Source organism: Hemiscyllium ocellatum, chromosome 37, assembly GCF_020745735.1.
Source record: "Hemiscyllium ocellatum isolate sHemOce1 chromosome 37, sHemOce1.pat.X.cur, whole genome shotgun sequence".
Lineage (NCBI taxonomy): Eukaryota > Metazoa > Chordata > Chondrichthyes > Orectolobiformes > Hemiscylliidae > Hemiscyllium > Hemiscyllium ocellatum.
This window is the reverse complement of record NC_083437.1, coordinates 46,181,820-46,205,248: the sequence shown is the minus strand read 5'-3', so window position 1 is coordinate 46,205,248 and position 23,429 is coordinate 46,181,820. Positions and strand designations below refer to the sequence as shown.

Genomic DNA, 23,429 nt, shown 5'->3' with positions numbered 1-23,429 from the left:
TCACTGCAGTAATTTCAGTCCGAGGCAAGATCTGAATCAATAGTGCCCTTTATTTCACACTTACAAGTGGGTGTGATGTCCACAAGGCAGGGACAAAACACACTGATTTCAACAAATACTCGATATTTATATAATTTGGTTCCTACATATTTCTTTCTTATTTCAGTGTTTCCCCCCTGTTTACATCCTCCACTTCCCTAAGACCGGTACCCATTCCTCCTGTTTATCTCATGTCTTATCCAGTCTCTTCTGTGAAATAAATGCTTATTCCTGTTCTCAAGGCCATTCGCCCTCACCCTGCTGTGGGTGCATCCTTGCCTTACCATTATCTACTCCTTCCATCTGTGCTGCCCCTCTCAGCATCTTATCACTAAGCCCTTTTAATTGGGGTTTGTTCCTGTGTTGCTGTAAAAGTGGGGAAACAGATGTTTGTACCTATTGTTTATACAGGCCTGTCTTCACAGCATCTTATACTAAGCCTGTAATATCTACCATTGTCTTACAGTCCCATTTCTTTCTTGCATACATTTTTAGCTAATACAAAAAAAATTATGTATTTCCTCCACACTGATGTGAGTTCATTCACCTTGTATCAGAAATTATAATTGAGAATTGCAGAAGTAACATTAATTTACCATATTCCACAACTGCCACACACACAACCAATTGTCAGTCACTATTAGCCCCATTAACAGATACTCATTGTCCCAGGCTGACCTTTGCTCACTACGCTGTCTGTCCAACTGTTATCTCTCTTTGGCCTCTGTGTCCATCTATTGTTTATTTTCCCTGTCCTCCCCCATCTTCAGCATTTACAGAGGAACCTCGATTATCTCAATATCAATTATCCGAATATCAGACTATCCAAAGGAGATCCCAAGGTCCCGATAGAATCATTATACAAAGACATGTTTCCATCACTGATCGCATCTTTTGTTTACAATGGTTAAACAGGCACCATCTCCAAATGAGTGACCTCCCACCCTATCTCTCTCCTCCAACACTTTCCCTGGTGTTTTACAGAGCGGTGTACCCAAAACTCCCCTTCCCCCGATACTCTCTCTAACATTGTCCTGTACAAAGCAAAGGTAGAACCTGTCAAAACGTTGCACTAAAAGGTTGTGTGTGTGCTACGTGTGTCATGCTATTTGGAGACTCACCCCCCAAAAGGCAGCAGCAGCAGCAGCAGCACTCCCCGGAGCAGGGGTGGGGGAATGGGCAGGGGGGTGCGGTGTTGGACAGGGAGTGCAGGTGGGGGTCAGTGTTGGACGGGGTTGGGGGGGCTCACGCGCTGTGCTGCTGCCTCATCTCCTGAATGGGGAGAGACTTTAAAAAAACTCCGAGCCCCAGAGGAAAGGCATTTAATTGATTAACAGAACAAAATAGTGCCGTCCATCTCGTTCGGATAATCGAGGTTCCTCTGTATACCTAGTTGCCATCAGTTGTGAAGATAGGTCACTGGACCCAAAACATTATTTCTGCTTTCTCTCCACAGATGCTGCCAGATTTGTTGAGTTTTTCTCAGGAATTTGTGTTTTTGTTTCTGATTTCCAGTATCCATAGTTCGTTCAGTTCTCTGATTAAGAAATAGTTCTGCCACCACTGAATGATAAATTATGTTTCATGAGAAAGATTTTTCATAGAATCATAGAATCCCTACAGTGTGGAAACAGGCCCTTCGGCCCAACAAGTTCACACCGGCTCTCTGAAAAGTAACCCAGCTAGCGCCATTCCCCTACTACTCAACATTTACCCCTGAATAAGGAACCTAACCTACACATCCTGAACACTGTGGGCAATTTAGCATGGTCAATTCACCTAACCTGCGCATCTCTGGATTATGAGAAGAAACCGAATACCCTAAGGAAGCCCATGTAGACACTGGGAGAATGTGCAAACTCCACACAGACAGTCTCTGAGGCTGGAATTGAACCCAGGTCCCTGCTGCTGTGAGGCAGCAGTGCGAAGCCACCATGTACCGTCTTTATCGTAATGTTAGATAGGGGGAGTGTTTGAAAAGTCAGTTAACAGCCAATAAGCAAATTTTAAGCACTCTGGCATGCTCATTCATAGGACCAGTATTTATTAATCATCCCTAGTTGCCCTTAAGAGGATGGTGGTGAATGGTCATATATTTCCAAGTCAAGGTGGTGAGTGGCTTGGAGGGAAACTTGCAGGTGATGGTGTTCTCATATATCTGCTTCCCTTGTCCTTCGAGATGTTAGTGTCTTGGCTTTGGAAGATGCTGTCTGAGGATCTTTGAATTTCTGCAGTGCATCTTGTAGATAGGACACACTACTGCAACTGAGCATCAGTAATAGAGGGAGTGAACATTGAAGTTGGTGGGTGGAGTAATAATCAATTTACGTTTTTCATGCATGGTATTACAATTTTTGAATGGTATTGGAAAAACAGTCATCCAGCTTTGGAGAGTAGGAGATGAGTTATTTGTTGCAAGATTCCTAGCCTCTGATTTGCTTGTCAGGATACTATGTGTATGGCTAGTCCAGCTCAGTTTATCATCAAAGGTAATCTCCAGCATGTTGATCATAAGGGATTCAATGATATTAATATCATTAACTGTGAAGGCATTTGATTGATTAGATTGTCTCTTGTAGGAGGTGATAATTTCCTGGCATTCACCTAGTGAGAATATTACTTGCTACTTGTTGGCCCAAGCCTACTTATTGTCCAAATCTTGTTGCATTTGAACATTGGTTCAAATGGTGCTGAACATTGTGCAATTGTCAGCGAACACCCCAACTTCTGATCTTATGATAGAGGGAAAGTCACTAATGAACTTAAGATGGTTGGACCTTGAACACTATCCTGAGGAACTCCTGCAGAGATGTCCTAGAGCTGAGATGACTGACCTCCAACAATTGCAACCATCCTCTTTTATGCCAGGTATGAGTCCAACCAGCAGAGAGATTCTTAATTGATTCCAATTGACTCCAGTTTTGCCTGAGACTCTTTGATGCCACACTTGGTCAAAAGATGATTTAATGTCAAAGGCTGGCATTCTCACCTCATCTCTGGAATTCAGCTCTTTTGTCAATGCTTGGACAAAGTTTGAATGATGTCAGGAGCCAAATGGTCCTGTCAGAACCCAAGCTGAATATCTGTGAGCAAGTGCTGCATAATATTACTATTGATGACCCCGTTAATCATTTTGCTGTGGTTGAAGAATGTAATCAATCTGAGAGATAAAGAAAGATTTGCATTTATATAGTGTCTTTCGCATCCACAGACTGTATTAAATGATTTACAGCTAATCAAAGAAAAGCCCAAAGAACTGCAGATGTTGGAAATAAGAAACAAATATAGAAATTGCAGAAAAACTCAGCAGGTCTGGCAGTGTCTGTAGTGAGAGAAACAGGGTTAACATTTTGAGTTCAGTGACTTGTCCTCTTCTGAAGAAAGGCCTCTGAACTCCAAACATTAACCCTGTTTCTCTCTCTACAAATGCTGCTAGACCTATCGATTTTCTCCAGGGTTATGAAGATGAGGCAGGAACAGGATACTGATTAAGGATGATCAGCCATGATTTTCTCCAGCATTTTCTGTTTTAGTTTCTGGTTTTCAGCTAATGTCAGTTATGTTTATCTGGGTGTTGTATAAAACCTGACAGTCAAATCTTTCACAGCAAGATCCCACATACCTCAAAGTGCTGACAAACAAACAATATTTATTCTTCAAACAACATCAATAATATGAGAAAACTTTCCTGCTCTTGTCAAAAAATTCCATGCATTTTTTAAAAAAAAACTCCATCTGAAAATAGCAATTGAGGCCTTGGATTAATATTTTGTGCAAAGTTGGATTTTTGCAGAAGAATGTCTCCTTATTTTTTTTACAACTTAGTTCCAGTTATTTATTGTGAATGGAAAGTTCATTGATACAGAAATCAGTGGAAATGCTTTCTGTGACCAGATTTCATTTCAGAGCTCCAATAATCAGTTGCATTTATTTATCCTCATTGTCAGGTTACAGTCTAGAAATTATCTTCCTAAATACATCAGACATAGATTCAGTGTATAAGAATAATTGTAAATTGGCACATCAGCAAGCAATTGCTTTTTTCTCCTGAACTCTAGCATCGATGTCCATTCAAATAAAACCCGCAAGTTTGAGTTTGCATGTTACACATTGATGTTATTTTTGAGAGAAATTGAAATCTCTTATATCAGAAAGTCTTTTCATTCTTTTGCATCATGTTGCTGTGAGACTGATTTTATCGCAAATTCAAGCTGCTTGTATAATTTAAATCCTGTATCTGTACTGATGATTTCCTGACACTAGATGGTGTTTGCTAGCTGTTTCGTGATTCTTTAGAATTCTGGCAGTGTCTCTGAATTCAGCACTATCTGTAAAGTCAAGCAAGCTATTGGTAAGAAATCCTGAATTATGTTTTATATATACACAAGTAGCTAGATAATTAAGTTTGTTGGAAGCATTGAAAGATTGGAGCGACTGGGCTTGTATACCCTTGAGTTTAGAAGACTGAGAGGGGATCTGATTGAGACGTACAAGATTATTAAAGGAGGCAGGAAACATGTTTCCACTGATGGGTGAGTCCCGAACCAGAGGACACAGCTTAAAAATAAGGGGTAGGCCATTTAGGACAGAGATGAGGAGAAACTTCTTCACCCGGAGAGTGGTGGCTGTGTGGAATGCTCTGCCCCAAAAGGCAGTGCAGGCCCAGTCTCTGGATTCATTTAAAAAAGAGTTGGATAGAGCTCTCAAGGATATTGGAATCAAGGGTTATGGAGATAAGGCAGGAACAGGATACTGATTGAGGATGATCAGCCATGATCATAATGAATGATGGTGCAGGCTCGAAGGGCAGAATGGCCTACTCCTGCATCTATTCTCTATGGTCTATTGTCGTTCCAAAAATGTCCATTATCCAAATTTGGGTGATTTTAATTTAATCAAATTGACCAGTTGGTGTTTGAAAAATTAACCCCTGTGTGTAGAAGATTCATGAGAACAAAAGGCCTTCACTGTGGTCCAGAGATGGCATTACATTGTAGGAAGGGATCTTCTGAGGGAGCATTGCATTGTGAAGGGTCAGTGCTGAGGGAGTGCTGCACTGTCGGAGGGTCAGTGCTAAGGGAGTGCCGCACTGTCAGGGGGGTCAGTGATGAGGGAATGCTGCACTGTCGGAGGGTCAGTGCTAAGGGAGTGCCGCACTGTCAGGGGGGTCAGTGCCGAGGGAGTGTCACACTGTCAGATGGTCAGTACTGAGGGAGTGCTGCACTGTGGGAGGGTCACTGCTAAGGGAGTGATGCAGTGTCAGAGGGTCAGTGCCGAGGGAGTGCTGAACTGTCGGAGGGTCAGTACTGAGGGAGTACTGCACTGTCGGAAGGTCAGTGCTGAGGGAGTGGGCACTGTCGGAGGGTCAGTGCTGAGGGAGTGGGCACTGTCGGAGGGTCAGTGCCAAGGGAGTGCCGCCCTGTTGAAGGGTCAGTGCTGAGGGAGTGATGCACTATCGGGGGGTTAGTGCCGAGGGAGTGATGCACTGTTGGAGGGTCAGTGCTAAGGGAGTGATGCAGTGTCAGAGGGTCAGTGCCAAGGGAGTGATGCAGTGTCAGAGGGTCAGTGCCGAGGGAGTGCTGCACTGTCGGGGGGTTAGTGCCGAGGGATTGCTGCACTGTCGAGGGGTTAGTGCCAAGGGAGTGCTGCACTGTGGGAGGGCCAGTGCCAAGGAGTGGGCACTGTTGGATGGTTAGTGCTGAGGGAGTGCTGCACTGTCAGAGGGTCATTGCCGAGGGAATGCTGCACTGTTGGGGGGTCAGTGCCGAGGGAGTGGGCACTGTCGGAGGATCAGTGCCGAGGAAGTGATGCACTGTCGGTGGGTCAGTGCTGAGGGAGTGCCGCCCTGTTGAAGGGTCAATGCTGAGGGTAGTGCTGCCCTGTCAGAGGGTCAGTGCCGAGGGAGAAATGCACTTTCGGTGGGTCAGTACTGAGGGATTGATGCAGTGTCAGAGTTTCAGAGCCGAGGAAGTGCTGCACTGTCGGAGGGTAGGTGCCGAGGGTGTGCCGCATTGTTGAAGATTCAGTGCTGAGGTAGTGCCGCACTGTCAGAGGATCAGTGACGAGGGAGTGATGCACTGTTGGGGGGTCCAGTACTGAGGGAGTGATGCAGTGTCGTAGGGTCAGTGCTGAGGGAGTGCCGCACTGTCAGAGGGTCAGGGCTGAGGGAGTGCCGCACTGTCAGAGGGTCAGTGCTAAGAGAGTGCTGCACTGTCGGAGGGTCAGTGCTGAGGGAGTGATGCACTGTCGGAGGGTCAGTGCTGAGGGAGTGCCGCCATGTTGGGGGGTCATTACCGAGGGAGTGCCACCCTGTCAGAGCGTCCGTGCTGAGGGAGTCCTGCACGGCCGGATGGTCAGTACTGAGGGAGTGCTGCCCTATCGGAGAGTCAGTGCCGAGGGAGTGATGCACTGTCGTGGGGTCAGTGCTAAGGGAATGCTGCCCTGTCGGAAGGTCAGTGCCGAGGAAGCATCATACTGTTGGGGGGTCAGTGCTGAGGGAGCGCTGCACTGTCGGGGGGTCAGTGCCATGGGAGTGCTGCACTGTTGGGGGGTCAGTACTGAGGGAGTGATGCACTGTCGGGGGGTCAGTGCCGAGGGAGTGCTGCACTGTCAGAGAGTCAGTGCCGAGGGAGTGGGCACTGTCGGAGGGTCAGTGCCAAGGGAGTGCTGCACCGTCAGGGGGTCTGTGCCGAGGGAGTGCTGCACTGTCACAGGGTCAGTGCTGAGGGACTGATGCACTGTCGGAGGGTCAGTGCCAAGGGAGTGCTGCACTGTCGGAGGGTCAGTGCCGAGGGAGTGATGCACTGTTGGGGGGTCAGTACTGAGGGAGTGATGCACTGTCGGGGGGTCAGTGCCGAGGGAGTGCTGCACTGTCAGAGAGTCAGTGCCGAGGGAGTGATGCACTGTTGGGGGGTCAGTACTGAGGGAGTGATGCACTGTCGGGGGGTCAGTGCCGAGGGAGTGCTGCACTGTCAGAGAGTCAGTGCCGAGGGAGTGGGCACTGTCGGAGGGTCAGTGCCAAGGCAGTGCTGCACCGTCAGGGGGTCTGTGCCGAGGGAGTGCTGCACTGTCACAGGGTCAGTGCTGAGGGAGTGCCGCCCTGTCGGAGGGTCAATGCCGAGGGAGTGCTGCACTGCCAGTGGGCCAGTGCTGAGGGACAGATGCACTGTCGGAGGGTCAGTGCCAAGGGAGTGCTGCACTGTCGAAGGGTCAGTGCCGAGGGAGTGCTGCACTGTCGGAGGGTCAGTGCTGAGGGAGTGATGCACTGTCAGAGGGTCAGTGCCAAGGGAGTGCTGCACTGTCGGAGGGTCAGTGCCAAGGGAATGCTGCACTGTCAGCGAGTCAGTGCCAAGGGAGTGCTGCACTGTCGGAGGGTCATTGCCAAGGGAGTGCTGTACTGTCAGTGGGCCAGTGCTGAGGGACTGATGCACTGTCGGGGGGTCAGTTCGAAGGGAGTGCTGCACTGTCGGAGGGTCAGTGCCAAGGGAGTGCTGCACTGTCAGTGGGGCTTCGCCATGGTCAGTAGCAGTCAGGGAAGTCACATATCATTCATCAGGGAGCTGTAAACAGCAGCTGTAGGTCTGATCAGCCATGTCCAGGGGCTGCTACAGTCCAAAGGGTGGGTTTGTTGATCCGGATGGAGAGTGAAGGGGAGGTGATCTATGGGCAAATGGAATAAGGGGGCTCATTGCTGAAAAGGTTGGGGGAGTGTGGCAGAGGTGTTTGTTAACGTAGGAGCAAGAAAGATGATGGGAGAAACTCAAGGACTGTAGGCATTGGGAGGTGGGTTATTGGTCGTGACGACACCCTGGCCTCCACAACGGAACAGTGGGCATCTTTAATATGCAATGTCAGGGTTCAGAGGCTGGGAGGGCAGATGGAGGAAAATTTCAATGTGGAGTGTCTCCATATTGGGGAGAGTGGGGGGAGAGGGCTAGTGGGTGGAAATGGGCTGTTGAGGTAGTGAAGAGTAAAAGGATGCACGAGCGCTCAGGGTGGATGGTGGTGGGGGCGTACTTGGTGATCAGGCAGAGCCCATTGGCTGTTCTTAGTGAGCTGCATTGCCTGTCATCGCTTGTTCCCCTCTCGACATAAAAGGTAGCTGGAAAATAGCTGAGAATCATGTGTGTGATGGCAAAAATGTGGGATCTATGTCTCCTGGATGCTAGGATATTGAGGAGCAAATACAGGAAGAATCTGTTTCCAAGCTCCAGCTCCATTTTTTGCAACTGTTTCTGTTGTACAAAAGCAGAGTGAACTTGCTGAGGGGTCAAATGCCTGGTCAAAGGTAGATTGTTGTAGCTAATCTATCATTGCCGTTTGAGTGATGCAGACATTAACAGCAATTAATGCCAACAGACATTTATAAAGAGGAAACTGCTACTCAAAAACCCGCATCACATGGTGAGGTGGGGGGGAGGGGAGCAGATTCAAAACAGCAAGGGACAAAAGAGAAGGTTGAACACAAAACAGAGGTTAAAGAGACCAAGCTAAATAGTAAAGGCAAAAATATAAATTGCAGGAAAAGGTCAGCAGGTCTGATTAGATTAGATTAGATTACTTACAGTGTGGAAACAGGCCCTTCGGCCCAACAAGTCCACACCGACCCACCGAAGCGCAACCCACCCATACCCCTACATTTACCCCTTACCTAACACTACGGGCAATTTAGCATGGCCAATTCACCTGACCTGCACATCTTTGGACTGTGGGAGGAAACCGGAGCACCCGGAGGAAACCCACGCAGACACGGGGAGAACGTGCAAACTCCACACAGTCAGTCGCCTGAGGTGGGAATTGAACCCGGGTCTCTGGCGCTGTGAGGCAGCAGTGCTAACCACTGTGCCACCGTGCTGCCCGTGTCTGGCAGCATCTGTGGAGAAAAATCAGAGTTAACATTTCAGAATGAGTGACCCTTCCTCAGAACAGAAATAGTAAAGGCAGCATTAGTAATCCCAGTACTAGACAGAGAAGGCAAGCTCAAGGCAGGAAACTGGTAAAGTCTGGGTTAGACTGCAGTTATTTTAATGCAAGAGGCCTGACAGGTTAGGCAAATGAACTCAGGGCATGGATAGGTACATGGGACACTGGGATATTATAGCTATTACAGAAACATGGCTGAGGATTGGCAGTTCAACGTTCTGGGATAGAGATGCTGTGGGAGGATGGAAGGGGAGGGAAGAGAGGAGGGGGAGCTATGTTTTTGATTCGGGAGAATATCGCTATAGTTCTGAGAAAGGATATTCTTGAGGGTTTGTTCACTGAGTCTTTGTGGATGGAACTGAGAACTAAAAATGGGAGATCACTTTGATAGCTTTGTACTATAAGCACCTATTCATCAGCATGAGATTGAGGAACAAATATGTCGGGAGATCACAGATAGCTGCAGAAGTAATAGGGCTGTAATGGTGTGGGGTTGGAGGGGGAGAGGTTAACTTTCCTAATATCCACTGGGACTGCCATAGTGTTAAGAGCTTGTATGGAGAGACATTTGTCAAGTTTGTCTAGGAAGAATGTCTCATGCAGTCTGTAGATGGTCCTATTAGAGAAAGGGCAAAACTTGACCACCTCTTGGGAAATAAACAAAGGAAGTGTCAGAAGTGTTAGTGGGGCAGCATGTCGGCACCAGGGACCACAATTTCATTTGTTTTAAAATAGCTATAGAAAAGGGTGGCTCAGAGTCCTCAAGTTAAAGTTCTTAATTGAGGCAAGGCCAATTTTGATGGTCTTAGAATGGAGCTTTCAATAGTTGATTGGGGAAGGCTGTTTTCAGGCAAAGAAATGTTTAGTAAGTGGGAGGCTTTCAAAAGTGAGTTAATGAGGGTTCAGGGCCAGCGTGTTTCTGTTGGCGTGAAGGGTAGAATTGGCAGGAGTAGGGAACCTTGGTTGATAATTATCAAGGCCCAGGCCAAGAAAAAGAAGGAGGCCTGCATAGGCAGCTGGGATCAAGTGAATTCTTTGGAGTACAGGGAGTATCAGAGCACACTGAGGAGGGAAATCAGGACGGTCAAAAGGGAACTCAATATGGCTTTGGCAGATACGGTAAAGCAGAATCCAACGAGATATGACAAGAACTTGAAGGGCAAAAGATCAACAAGAAAGTGATTAGGGCCTCTTAAAGATCAACAAGATTGTCTATTTTCAAAGCCACAAGCGACCATAGAATCCCTACAGGGTCGAAGCAGGTCATCCAGTCCATCAAGCCCACGTTGACCTCCAAAAAGCAGCTCACCCAGACCCACCCCCTTCACCTATTCCCTGTAACCCTGTTTTTTCCCATGGCTAATCATTCCAGCCTGCACATCTTTGAACTGTGGGACGAAACCTACTGAGACATGGGAAGATTGTAGAAACTCCACACAGATGGTGCAAATCTTTAATATTGTCAGTTACTTATTGCCTGCTGCTCTAGTGCCTCAATATTCTGTGCTGCTAGCAGATTTGAGGGCTGGAACCAGTACAATCCAGTTAGCAGCCCACTGCTGACCTACCTGCACCAGCTCCTCTATGCATTGAGTCATAAAGCATGGAAACAAACCCTTCAGTCTGACTTGACCATGCCAACCAGACATCCCAACCTGACCTAGTCCCATTTGCCAGTATTTGGCCCACATCCCTCTAAACCTTTCCTATTCATATACGCAGTCAGGTGCATTTTAAATGTCATAATTGTACAAGCCTTTACCACTTCCTCTGGCAGCTCGTTCTATACACACACACACCACCCTCTGTTGTTGCCCCTCAGGTCCCTTTTGAATCTTTCCCTTCTCCCCTTAAACCAATGCCCTCTAATTTTGGATTCCCATACACTGGGAGAAAGACGTTGGCTATTCACCCTATCCATGTCACTCACGATTTTATCAACTTCTATAAAGTCACCCTTCTGACACCTCAGGAAAGAAAGCCCCAGCCTATTCTGCTTCTCCCCGTAGCTCAGATCCTCCAACCCTGGCAACATCCTTGTTAATGTTTTCTGAATCCTTTCAAGTTTAACAACAGCTTTCACATTGTAGGAGAACAGAAGTTAATGCTGTATTCTAAAAGTGGCAGGAACCAATGTCCTATACAGCTGCAGCACGACCTCCCAACTCCTATACTCAATGCACTGACCAATAAAGGCAAGCATCCCAAACACCACCTTCACCAATCTATCTACCTGTGACTCCACTTTCAAGGATCTATGAACCTTCATCCCTAGATCTCTTTCCTTGGCAGCACTCCTCAGGATCTTCGCGTTAACTATATAAATCCTGCGAGTAAAAAATGAGGTCTGCAGATGCTGGAGATCACAGCTGCAAATGTGTTGCTGGTCAAAGCACAGCAGGTTAGGCAGCATCTCAGGAATAGAGAATTCGACGTTTCGAGCATAAGCCCTTCATCAGGAATATTCCTGATGAAGGGCTTATGCTCGAAACGTCGAATTCTCTATTCCTGAGATGCTGCCTAACCTGCTGTGCTTTGACCAGCAACACATTTGCATATATAAATCCTGCCCTGACTTTCCTTACCAAAAGCAACACATTAATTTAAATTAAACTGCAGCTGGGGAATGTGTTATTTCAAAATATCGGAACACATGATTGAGTATATTTGAATGTAGTAGTTTGAAAACCTAGTCATTTAGTGACACGTGTTAGGATCTTATATAACTGCAGTTAGGCAAGGTTCATCCTCCATCAGTACAAGATGCTCACCAAAACACACAGGCTCGTTGTATAAGAGGCTGGTGCTTCACTTGAGTGCAGCTCTGCTTCTGCTTTTGTACAACATCCAACCAGTAAATCAATGCAGCGGTATTTAAACTTCAAGCCTAATGGACATTCTTTAATGAACCAATATCAGATTTTAAAAAGGAAACCGCATTCAATTAATCTCGGCATTCAGGAGGAGCTGCAGTACCATTGCAGCAAATGTTTGTCATTTCACATTTTTATCTTTTTTCTAGAAAAATGGAAAATCAAAACTGGATATAGTACCTGTGTTACAGACATATAAACAAAAAAGGACATTTTATATTAATGTTAATGCTTCTTAAGGTGGATATTTTACCTGCTTCTGCAGGCTTTGAAATTTCTGCACACACTAATCCCATTTGCCTTTCATTGTTCGCCTATTGGGAGTTCAAAGTCTATGATTAAATGATCTTGCACTTTGTTGAGCAGTTCTATTATTATATCATTAACAATCCTTCCTAATTTATTCTCAATCTATTGGGGCCTGTCAAAATTTAAACAAAACGACATGAGAATAGAATGGGAAGTTTAAAGGGGATATGGAAAAAGAAGAGGTTTTATTAGTAATGTGGAGTTTTTGTTGACTGCAATCTGAACATATGGGCTTGTGTACTTGATGGGAAATTGTCAAAGCAAGAATCAATCAAACATTTAATAAACACAACAGGCAAAGCCAAAGAAACCCTTTCTCATCAAATGAAGAATGAACAGGGGACTATAGTAACATTTCACAAACCGACAAACATGGCTACGTGTAACTATCTGACATAAAACCATGGATTGAAAGAGATTGAACAGCATCTGTCTGATCAACTGTCACTGTAACTGCATGCATAAGAATCAAACTACACAGATATCCCACTCTGATCATCACGCACTTTCATATCCCACCCTGAGCATCACGCACCTTAATATCCCACTCTGAGCATCATACACCTTAATATCCCACCCTGAGCATCACACACTTTAATATCCCACCCTGAGCATCATACACCTTAATATCCCACCCTGAGCATCACACACTTTAATATCCCACTCTGAGCATCATACACCTTAATATCCCACCCTGAGCATCATACACCTTAATATCCCACCCTGAGCATCATCACACTTTGATGTCCCACCCTGAGCATTATACACATTAGAATCCCATCAGGGAGACTGCTGTCTTTTCCCCAATGCTCAGTAAAGCCCAGCATCTTCTCATTGTTCCGGAATGTGATGGTTCCACATTGCATAACGAGAAGAAAAGAAACACAAAAAGCCGCATTTGCTTCTGGGATCACACAGGAATTGCTTGGCTTTCAAGCAGGAACACATTTACATTCAGTGAGTGATCACTGCACCATGCGCTGCTTCACTGGAATTGAGCATTAATTAAGTTCCTGTCTGGCGTGTAATGGCTGATGTTCTTTCATGCAGAAGATGATGTTCCTCCTGCTCAATGTCGTCATCTTTCTCCTCAGAAGGCAGTTCCTGATCTCCCAGCTCTTCAGCCTCCATCACACTCCCTCTCTGCCTCTTCCAGTATTATAGAGCACCCCATGCTTGGATAATTCAGCACTCTCTGTTTGGAGTCACCACTAACTCTATGCCTTCTATGTCCCTTACACACGTCTGAATCTCATCTCCAGGTGACTTATTATCTGCTCCTCAATAGTCCCGGGTGAAGAATGGGCTGTATTATGTCTATGTGGCCTCAATCATGGGGTTACATAATGGAGATATCAGTCATTGGTACACAGGGTAGCCCTCATCTCTCAGTAACCATCATTCTGCCTTGAAACAAAGCAGGAACATAGCAGTTGTCATGGATGTAGGTATATGGCAGCTCCCAGAGTACCATATACTTCTGATGTTCAGATGTTGGCAGCAATGACCACAAATCACTTGTACATTGACAAAATGGAAATATTTTGTTGATGAAGCCAACTGTTTTATGCTATGGCTGACTGTGGTGAGATGCTCTTTCACCTGACTGAGGGTGACTCTCTTAAATCTTGAAGTAATGGCCATTTGCAACACATACAGTGTGTTTGCCTCATAAGCTGCTGGCGCATGCTGTAGACATTAAATTAACTTCGCACAGCATTGTGCAGCTGCATGTCAATTCCCTTGACTAATCCCTGCTGACAATTAGGATTTACTGCCTGGCTTTGTGTCTGCCCTCAAAGGCAAGGGAAGAGAGAAGGACAGTGAGCCTTTAACTTCTGAATAAAACAGCAAAGCAGAAAAAGACAAAGCAAGGCAGTGATGCTGCGATTATCCAAATAGGCACAAATAAATGAATGTGAAGAAAGCAAGCAAGGAGCCCTGAGGTGCATTTTTCACCAATATATGAACTGGGTGCCTGTCCCTGTGCACAAATTGTCCTGGCAGCAACATTACAAAGCAAGATGTCAGTGCACTCTGATTGCAGCATTGAGGTAGAGAACTATATTTTGAATGATTTACAGATGTGCCATAAGGATATGGTGAGGCTGGTGTATTGCCTGATGCCAACCTCCAGAGAACATGCCCTGAGATATCGCTGCCTGGTGACCAAGATGGAGGGCTGGGAGGAGCAAGTAGTGAGCTGGAATCTCCAGGTACCCACTCAGATTCTTGTGGAGAATTGTCGCCACCTGGTTTCTCTCTAGCAGGCCAGGGAAAGGGAAACTGTATCTCAGTGAGGGGAGATAATGCAATGGTAATAACATGGATCTGGATTCAGATCAGCTTTGCACTACTCATGAGTCAGATTCTCAGCTCACTGTTCAAAATATGGTTGAAGAATCAGATTTCTTTACCTTAACTTCAGAATATAATTTTACCAAACTCACCTTAATTTTCATTCAGCAGCTCGGAAAGTGAAGCCCATAGCTGCACATTAACGGTTCATTGATGCCGAGTCTTGGCTGCGTTTCCAGCAGTTTCATAAATGTGGAAGAAATGCTCCATTTTCTGCATAATTCCCAATTCACTGCTGACAGCATGGAGATAGGGTCTGCACAGAAAAATACTGCACAGGAAATCCAGAACAGTGAAGAAACCATAAAGAAAGAAGCAACTGAATAAATAAGATGGTAAAGAAGGCATACTTATGCTTGACTTTATCAGTCAGAGCATTCAATATAAAAGTTCACAAATTATATTGCAACTGTATAAAACTCTAGTTAGGCCACCTTTGATCTATTGCATGCAGTTCTGGTTGTCACACTGTAAGAAAGATGTGCACAGTTTGGAGACAGTGCAAAAGAGGTTTACCAGGATGCTGTCTTGACTAGAGAGTATTTGCTACAATGAAAGGTCCGGTTTCTTAAGTTTTTGGAAAATGATTGAATTGATATTACCTGCAAAGTGACAGACTCTCTTGATAAAAAAATTTCACTGTTCTTTAAACCCTGAGCATCTCACTTAATCTGCTCTTGTGATCAACTGTTATATAATTTGACAAATTATACCAAACAGTGATGAAATGTAATAATTTAAAATTAAGCAGATTCCTGATATTGATAGAAAAACATTGCTGGGGAAATGACAGCACAGTAATTATCTTCTAGGAATAGTAATAGAGGGGCCTCTAATTCTCCAAGACAGGATTCAAATTTCAAGTCACTAATGGTGACCATGAAACTACTGGATCACTCTAAAAACCCATCTGATTCCTCAATGCCCTTTGGGGAAGGAAACTTTTTTTTATTAATTTGTGGTACACAGGTGTTGCTGGCTGGCTGCATTTTAGTGCATCTTGTAGATAGTACACGCTGCTGCTACTGAGTGCCAGTGATGGATGGAGTGGATGCTTGTGGATGTGGTGCCAATCAAGCAGGTATCAAGGTTCTTGAATGTTGTTAGAGTTACAACAATCTAAGTAAATGGGGACCATCTTGACTTGTGCCTTCTAAATGTTGCACAGTCTCTGGGGTCGGGGTGGGGGAGGGGTTCAGAGTGTGAGTAACTCATCAGTGTTCCTCGCCTCTGACCTGCTCTTGTAACTACTGTGTTTATGTGTCAAGTCCAGTGAGTTTCTGGTCCATGGTAACCCAAAGAATGTTGATGGTTGGAGATTCAATGATGGTAACACCATTGAATGTTATGGGCCTGTGGTTAAACTGTCTTTTCTTGGATATGGTAATTGTCTAGCATTTGGGTGGCGTAAATGTTACTTGCTACTCGTTGGCCAAAGTCTGAGATTGTCCAGATCTTGTTGCATTTGAACATGGACTGCTTCAGTATCTGAGGAGTTGCAAATGGTACTGAACATTTTGCAATCATCAATAAACGTCCCTACTTCTGACTTTATGAAGGACTAATGGGCATTGATGAAGGAGCTGAAGATGGTTGGGCCTAGGCTACTACACTGAGGAACTCCTGCAAAGATGTCCTGGAGCTGAGATGGCTGACCTCCAACAACCAAAACCATCCTCCAAAGCGTCAGCTATGACCCCAACCAGCAGAAGGTTTTCTTTGATTCCCATAGATTCCAGTTTGGCTCTGACTCCTTGATGCCACATTTGGTTGAATGCAGTCTTGATGTCAAGGGCTGGTACTCTCACCTCCCCTCTGGAATTCAGCTCTTTTGTTCATGTTTGAACCAAGGCTTATATGAAGAGCTGAGTGGTCCTGGCAAAACCCAAACTGGGCGTCACTGAGCCGGTTATTGCTGAGCAGGTGCTGCTTGATAGCACTGTTGATGACACCTTCCATCACTTTACTGATGATCGAGAGTAGAGAGTTGGGGCAGTAATTGGTAGAGTTGGATGTGTCCTGCCTTTTGTGTACAAGACATGCCTGGGCAACAGCAAATGATGCCACTGTTTAAAAAGGGCAGTAGACAAAAGATGGTGAACTATAGACAGATTAGTTTAACTTCTATAGTGGGGAAGGTGCTTGAATCTGTTATCAAGAAGGAAATAGCAAGGCATCTAGATAGAAATTGTTCCATTGGGCAGATGCAGCATGGGTTCATGCTGAGCTAATCTACTGGAATTCTATGAAGATATTATGAGCATAGTGGACAATGGGGACCCAGTAGATGTGGTGTACCTAGATTTCCCACAGGCCTTTGACAAGGTGCCACATAAGAGTCTGCTGCATAAGATAAAGATGCATGGCATTATGGGTAAAGTATTTAGCATGGATGGAAGATTGGTTAACTAACAGGAAGCAAAGAATGGGGATAAGTGAGTATTATTATGGTCAGCAATCAGTAACTAGTGGTGTGCCTCAGGGATCAGTGTTAGGACCACAATTATTCACGATTTTCATAGATGATTTGGAGTTGGGGACCACGTGTAGTGTATCAAAGTTTGGAGGTGACACTAAAATGAATGGTAAAACAAAGTGTGCAGAGGACTGTGAAACTTTGCAGAGGAACCTAGATATATTGAGTGAGTGGACAAAAGCCTGGCAGATGGAATATAATGTTACTAAATGTGACGCCATCCATTTTGGTAGGAATAGCAGTAAAAAGGACTATTACTTGAATCGTAAAAGGTTGCAGCATGCTGCTATGCAGAGGGACCTGGGTGCCTTTGTGCATGAATCTTAAACATTTGGTCTGCAGGTGCAACAGGTCATTAGGAAGGCAAATGGAATTTTGTCCTTCATTGCTAAAGGGATTGAGTTGAAAAGCAGGGAAGCTATGTTACATCTGTACAGGGTGCTGGTGAGGCCGCACCTGGAGTATTGTGTCCAATTTAGGTCTTCTTACTTGAGAAAGGATGAACTGGCAGTGGAGGGGGCGGAGGAGGTTCATGAGGTTGATTCCGGAGTTGAGGGAGTTGGCTTATGAGGAGAGACTGAGTAGACTGGGATTATATTCGCTGGAATTTAGGAGAATGAGGGGGGATCTTATAAAAACATATAAAATTATGAAGGGAATAGACAAGATGGTTGTGGGGAGGATATTTCCATTGGCAGGTGAAACTAGAACAAGAGGGAATAGCCTCAAAATCAGGGAGAACAGGTTTAGGACTGAATTAAGAAGGAACTTCTTCACCCAGAGGGTTGTAAATCTATGGAATTCCCTGCCCAGTGAAGTAGTTGATGCTATTTCAATAAACATTTTTAAAGCTAAAGTAGTTTTTATTTACAATAAAGGAATTAAGGGTTACGCTGTGAGGTTGGGTAAGTGGAGCTGAGGCCACAAAAAGGTCACCCATGATCTTATTGAATGGTGGAGCAGGCTCAAAGGGCCAGGTGGCCTACTCCCGCTCCAGGTTCTTACGTTCTTATGTAATTTTCCACATTGTCAAGTAGATGCCATTGTTTAACTGTACTGGAAGAGCTTGGCTAGGGGAGTGGCAAGTTCTGGAATACAAGTCTTCAGTCCTTTTGCTTGAATGTTGTCAGGACTCATAAACTTCACAGTATCCAGTGTCTCCAACCATTTCTTGATATCACACGGAGTGAATTGATTTGGCTGAAGACTGATATCTGTAATTCCGGGGACCACTGGAGGAGGCCAAGATGAATGATCTATTCAGCATTTCTGCCTGGAGTTTGTTACAAATGCTTCAACCTTAACTTTTGCATTGATGTGTTGGTACCTTCCACCATAGACAATAGGGATATTTATGAAATTTCCTCTGCTGAATTGTTTAATTGTCCACTACCATTCACAAATCAATATGGCAGGATAGCAGAGCATTGGTTGTGGGATTGCTTTGCTTTGTCTATCACTTGCTACTTACAGCGTGCAAGTTTTCCTGTTTGGCTTCATCAGGTTGACACCTCTTCTTCAGCAATGCCTGGTGCTTCTCTGAGCATGCCCTCCTGCACACTCCAGTGAACCAGGGTTGATCCCCTGGTTTGGTGGCAATGGTTGAGTGGGGGAATTTACCAGGCTATGAGGTTGCAGATTGTGCTGGAGTACAATTCTGCTGCTGTGTTGATGGCCCATAGCAGCTCATGGCTGACAAATCCCTAGTTGCTAGGTCTGTTTGAAGTCTGTCTCATTTAGTGTGGTAACAGTGCCACACAACATGATAGAGGTTATTCTCAATGTGAAAGTGGGACTTTGTCTCTGCAAAGACTGTGCAGTGGTCTCTCTTACCGATACTGTCAAGGACAGATACACCTGCAGCCGACAGATTGGAAAGGATGAGGTCAGGTATGTTCTTCCCTCCTGTTGGATGGTTCATCATCTGCTGCAGACCCAGTCGAGCAGGTATATCCTTTCGGACCCAACCACTTGATTGGTAACTGCTGGTACTGAGCCATTCTTGGTGGTGGATTACAAAATCCCCCACCCAGAGTACATTTTGTACCCTTGCTACGCTCAGTGCTGGAATATTGTTCATCATGGAAGAGTACTGACTTTCCCAATGATCAATAATGGTTTCATGGTCATTAGTAGATTTTATTTCCAGATATTGTTTTTATTGAATTTAAATTCCACCATCTGCCATGGCAAGATTCAAACTTGGGTCCCCAGAATGTTTGCTGAGTGTCTGGATAAATAGTCTAGCAATAATACAATAAGGTTATCGCCTCCACTGCCCTTACCTGGTCTGGCCTACATGTGACTCCAGACCCACAGCAATATTTGCCTCCTAACTGCCCTGTGAAGTGGTCTAGCTGGTCACTCTGTTGTACTCATGAAGATAGTTCATTACCACCTTCTCTTGGACAACTAAGATGTACATTAGATGCTGCCAGTAGCGCCCCCCCCCCCCCCCCCATCCTGTGAACAGAGGGATACCTTGGGGTAGGTCAGTAACAACATTTCTTGCCACCAGAGAAATCCAGCTCATGCTGGGATGGTAAGTGACTGGGATCAGAATTTTGTGATGAAGAAACTGCTGGGTGTGTGGGAGGCTAAATCGAAGACAGGGGAGAGGTATAGGATTGGGCAATTGGAAGAACTCTCATTGGACTGGTTCCTAGAGACTTCATCCCACAACCTCCTCTCTCCAGTTATTCTGCTCAGTCAAAATTACCTTTTTCTAGTCATTTCCCAAGTCTTGTTGCTGAGGAATCAAAGTATTTAAAGGATAAGAAAAAGATACAATTTGTTTAGTGCGTCTTTCACCTTAAACTTGCCGAGATTTAACTATTAATCCCGAAGGAGATGAGGGCCAGAGTTCTTGTTAAAGTAGACGACAGCCTGGGGTAAGGGAAAGCCAATTTTTCCCAATTTGAGAATATGTATTAAATGGATTTGATGTATATATATATTATATATATCTGGGTGGGTCATTTAACAGGTATAGCAATGTGAAATGAATCGTGAGGCAGCGAATCACGTTTCTTTGTGATATTTGGGACAATCGCTTAACAAATTAACAATGGTCTGGCTTCAGCCGTCCAAAATGCATCAATCTATTTTGATGAAAGACATTAGCTGTCAGCAGATTCGCTTCTTTTGCAGGTTTGTGGACTCAAACTAGCAAAAAGTGAGAGTGAGATCCCTGTCTCATGGAAGGAGTCACCATCAGTAAATTGCCCAAAAGAAATCACTTAAAAATAGCTCGCAGATAGATTGCAGACATAACCTTGATGCTTTTTTATGTGTTTTCCAGGCAGAGTATTAAATCACAGGTATCTGGAAGCAATGCTGCAATTTGCAGTAGCAGGATTAGCGCACTTTATTGCCTGGTTGGGAGTCTAGTATAAAATTATTTTCAGGAAATAAGTTACAAATTAGGGGTGTGGCACTTTGATTGAAGATGTGGATAAATTGTTTTACTCAGAGGGTTGTGAATGCTTGGATTTCTTTGCCACAGAGGGCTGTGTAACCTCAGTTGTGTGTGTGTGTATGGTAGAGATCGATAGATTTCTGAATACACTGGAGAATTGTGTACTGTTAGTTGGGGAGCTGCAGACACAGTGACTAGATGTCTGCTCAGTCATGTCCAAGGGCTGCTCATTAAACTGGATCAAAGTCTTGAGGGGGTGGGAGTGCCCATTCATTGACAATGAAGGCACCACAATATTTTTCCCAGTCAAATGGTGAGTGGCTTGGAGGGGAACTTGCAGGAGGTGATGTTCCCATGTGTCTGTTGCCCTTGTCCTTCTAGATGGTAGTGATCATGGGTTTGGAAGATATTATTAAAGGAGCCTTAATGAATTTCTGCAGTACATCTTGTCATTAGTACACGCTGCTGCTACTGAGCATTATTGGAGGAAGGAGTGGATGTTTGTGGATGGGGTACCAATTATGTGGACTGCTTTGTCCTGAATGGTATCTGTTTTGAGTGTTGTTGGGGCTGCACCCATCCAGGCAAGTGAGGAGTAATCCATCATACTCCTGACTTGTGCCTTGTAGATGAAGGAAGCTCACTTATGGTTGAGGAGGCAAGGATCAGACAGGGCTTTTGAGGGTTACAAGCTAGCCAGGAAGGAACTAAAGAATGGACTTAGGAAAGCTAGAAGGCACATGAAACACTTTAGCAGGTAGCATTAAGGAAATCCCTCAGGCATTCTACACTTATGTGAGGAACAAGAGGATGGCCACAGTGAGGTTAGGGTGGATCTGGGATAGTGAAGGGAACTTGCTCCTGGAGTCAGAGGAAGCAAAGAAGGTCCTTAATGAATACGTTGCTTTAGTATTAACTACTGAAAGGGACCTTGCTGTTTCTGAGGACAATGTGAAACAGACTGATATGCTAGAAAAGGTTGATATTAAGAAGGAGAATGTGCTGAAAATTTTGAAAAGCGTAAGGATAAATAAATACCCTGCACCAGATGTGATATAACCCTAGGTTACTACAGGAAGCGAGGGAAGATATTGCTGTTCCTTTGGCAATGATCTTTGCATCTTCACTGTCCACTGGGGTAGTGCCAGACGATTGGAGGATGGCAAATGTTATTCCCTTGTTCAAGAAAGGGAATAAGGATAATCTTGGGAATTACAGACTAGTTAGCCTTATGTCTGTGGTGTGCAACATGTTGGAGAGGATTCTGAGAGACCGGATTTAGGATTACTTGGAAAATCATAGTTTGATTAGTCAACATGACTTTGTGAGGGGCTGGTCATGCCTCACAAACCTTATTGATTTTTTTGCGAATGTGTCAAAACATTTTGATGAAGGTAGAGCAATGGATGTGCTGTACATGGATTGCAGCAAAGCATTTGATAATGTTCCCCATGGTAGACTCATTCAGAAAGTAATGAGGCATGGGATACAGGGAAACCTGTCAGTCTGCATACAGAATTGGTTGGCCCATAGATGACAGAGGGTGGTAGTTGAATGAAAGTATTCAGCCTGGAGCTCGATGATCAATCGTATTCCAAAGGGATTGGTTCTGGGATCACTGCTCTTCGTGATTTTTATTAATGACTTGGATGAGGAAATGGAAGGGTGGGTTAGTAAGTTTGCCAATGGCACAAAGGTTGGTGGAGGGTAGATAGTGTGGAGGCTTGTTATATATTGCAACGGGACATTGACAGGATGCAGAACTGGGCTGATAAGTGGCAGATGGAATTCAACCTGGAAAAGTTGAAGTCATTCACTTTGGAAGGTCGAATTTGAATTCAGAATATGGGGCTAAAGGCAAGGTTCTTGGCAGTGTGGAGGAACAAAGGGATCTTGGGGTCCATGTCCATAGATCGCTCAAAGTTGCCACCTTGGTAGATCAGGTTGATTGCAGGCTTATGGTGTATTGGCATTCATTAGTAGGGGGATTGAATGGAAGAGCCGAGAGGTTATGTTGCAGCTCTATAGAGCCCTGGTTAGACCACACATGGAATATTGTGTTCAGTTCTGGTTGCCTCATTATAGGGAGGATGTGGAAGCTTTAGAGAGGGTGCAGAGGAGATTTACCAGGATGCTGCCTGGACTGGAGGCATGTCTTATGAAGAAAGTTTGAGGGAGCTAGGGCTTTCCTCATTGGAGTGAAGAAGGATTAGAGGTGACTCGATCGAGGTGTACAAGGTGATGAGAGACATAGATAGAGTGGATAACCAGAGACTTTTTCCCAGGGTGGAAATGGCTATAATTTTAAGGTAATCGGAGGAAGGTTTAGGGAAGATGTCAAAGGTCAGTTCTTTACACAGAGTGTGGTAAGTGTGTGTGGAATGCACTGTCAGCAGCGGTAGTAAAGTCAGAGATATTAGGGACATTTAAGCAACTCTTGGATAGGCACATGGAAGTTAGTACAATGAAGGGTGTGTAGGTCAGTCTGATCTTAGAGTAAGATAGAAGACCGGCACAGCATTGAGGGCTGAAGGGCCTGTACTGTGCTGTACTGTTCTATGTTCTGTGATGGACAGGCTTTGGGGAGATAGGAGATGAGTCACATAATTTACAGCCTCTGATGTGCTGTGATAGCCACGTATTTGTATGGCTAGTCAGTTCAGTTTCTGTTCGATGGTAACCCCCAGGATATTTATAGTGGAGGATCAGTGATAGTATTGACAATGAATAATGGTTAGATTCACTCCACTTGGAAGTGGTTGTTGCCTGGCACTTTTGTGATACACATGTTTCTTGGAATTTATCAGCTCAAGCCTAGGCATTGTTCAGGTCTTATTGGATTTGGAAATGGGCTGATTCAATATCTAATGATTTGTGAAAGCTGAACATTGTACAAGCATCAGCAAACATCCCAAGGATACTAACTTGAAAGATGTCCTGGAGCTGAAATGATTGACCTCCAACAATCACAATGACTCACTTTCGCAAGATCACTCCGAATTGACTGTGTCCACTGAATCATTGCCAAGTCCAC

General features: G+C 44.9%; 1 protein-coding gene across 1 annotated transcript in view; it reads left to right on the top strand.

The window, feature by feature from the left end:
- Positions 1–23,429, top strand: part of vwa5b1 (von Willebrand factor A domain containing 5B1) — a 226,085-nt gene that overhangs the window by 184,176 nt on the left and 18,480 nt on the right. The gene's annotated exons all lie outside the window — the stretch shown is intronic.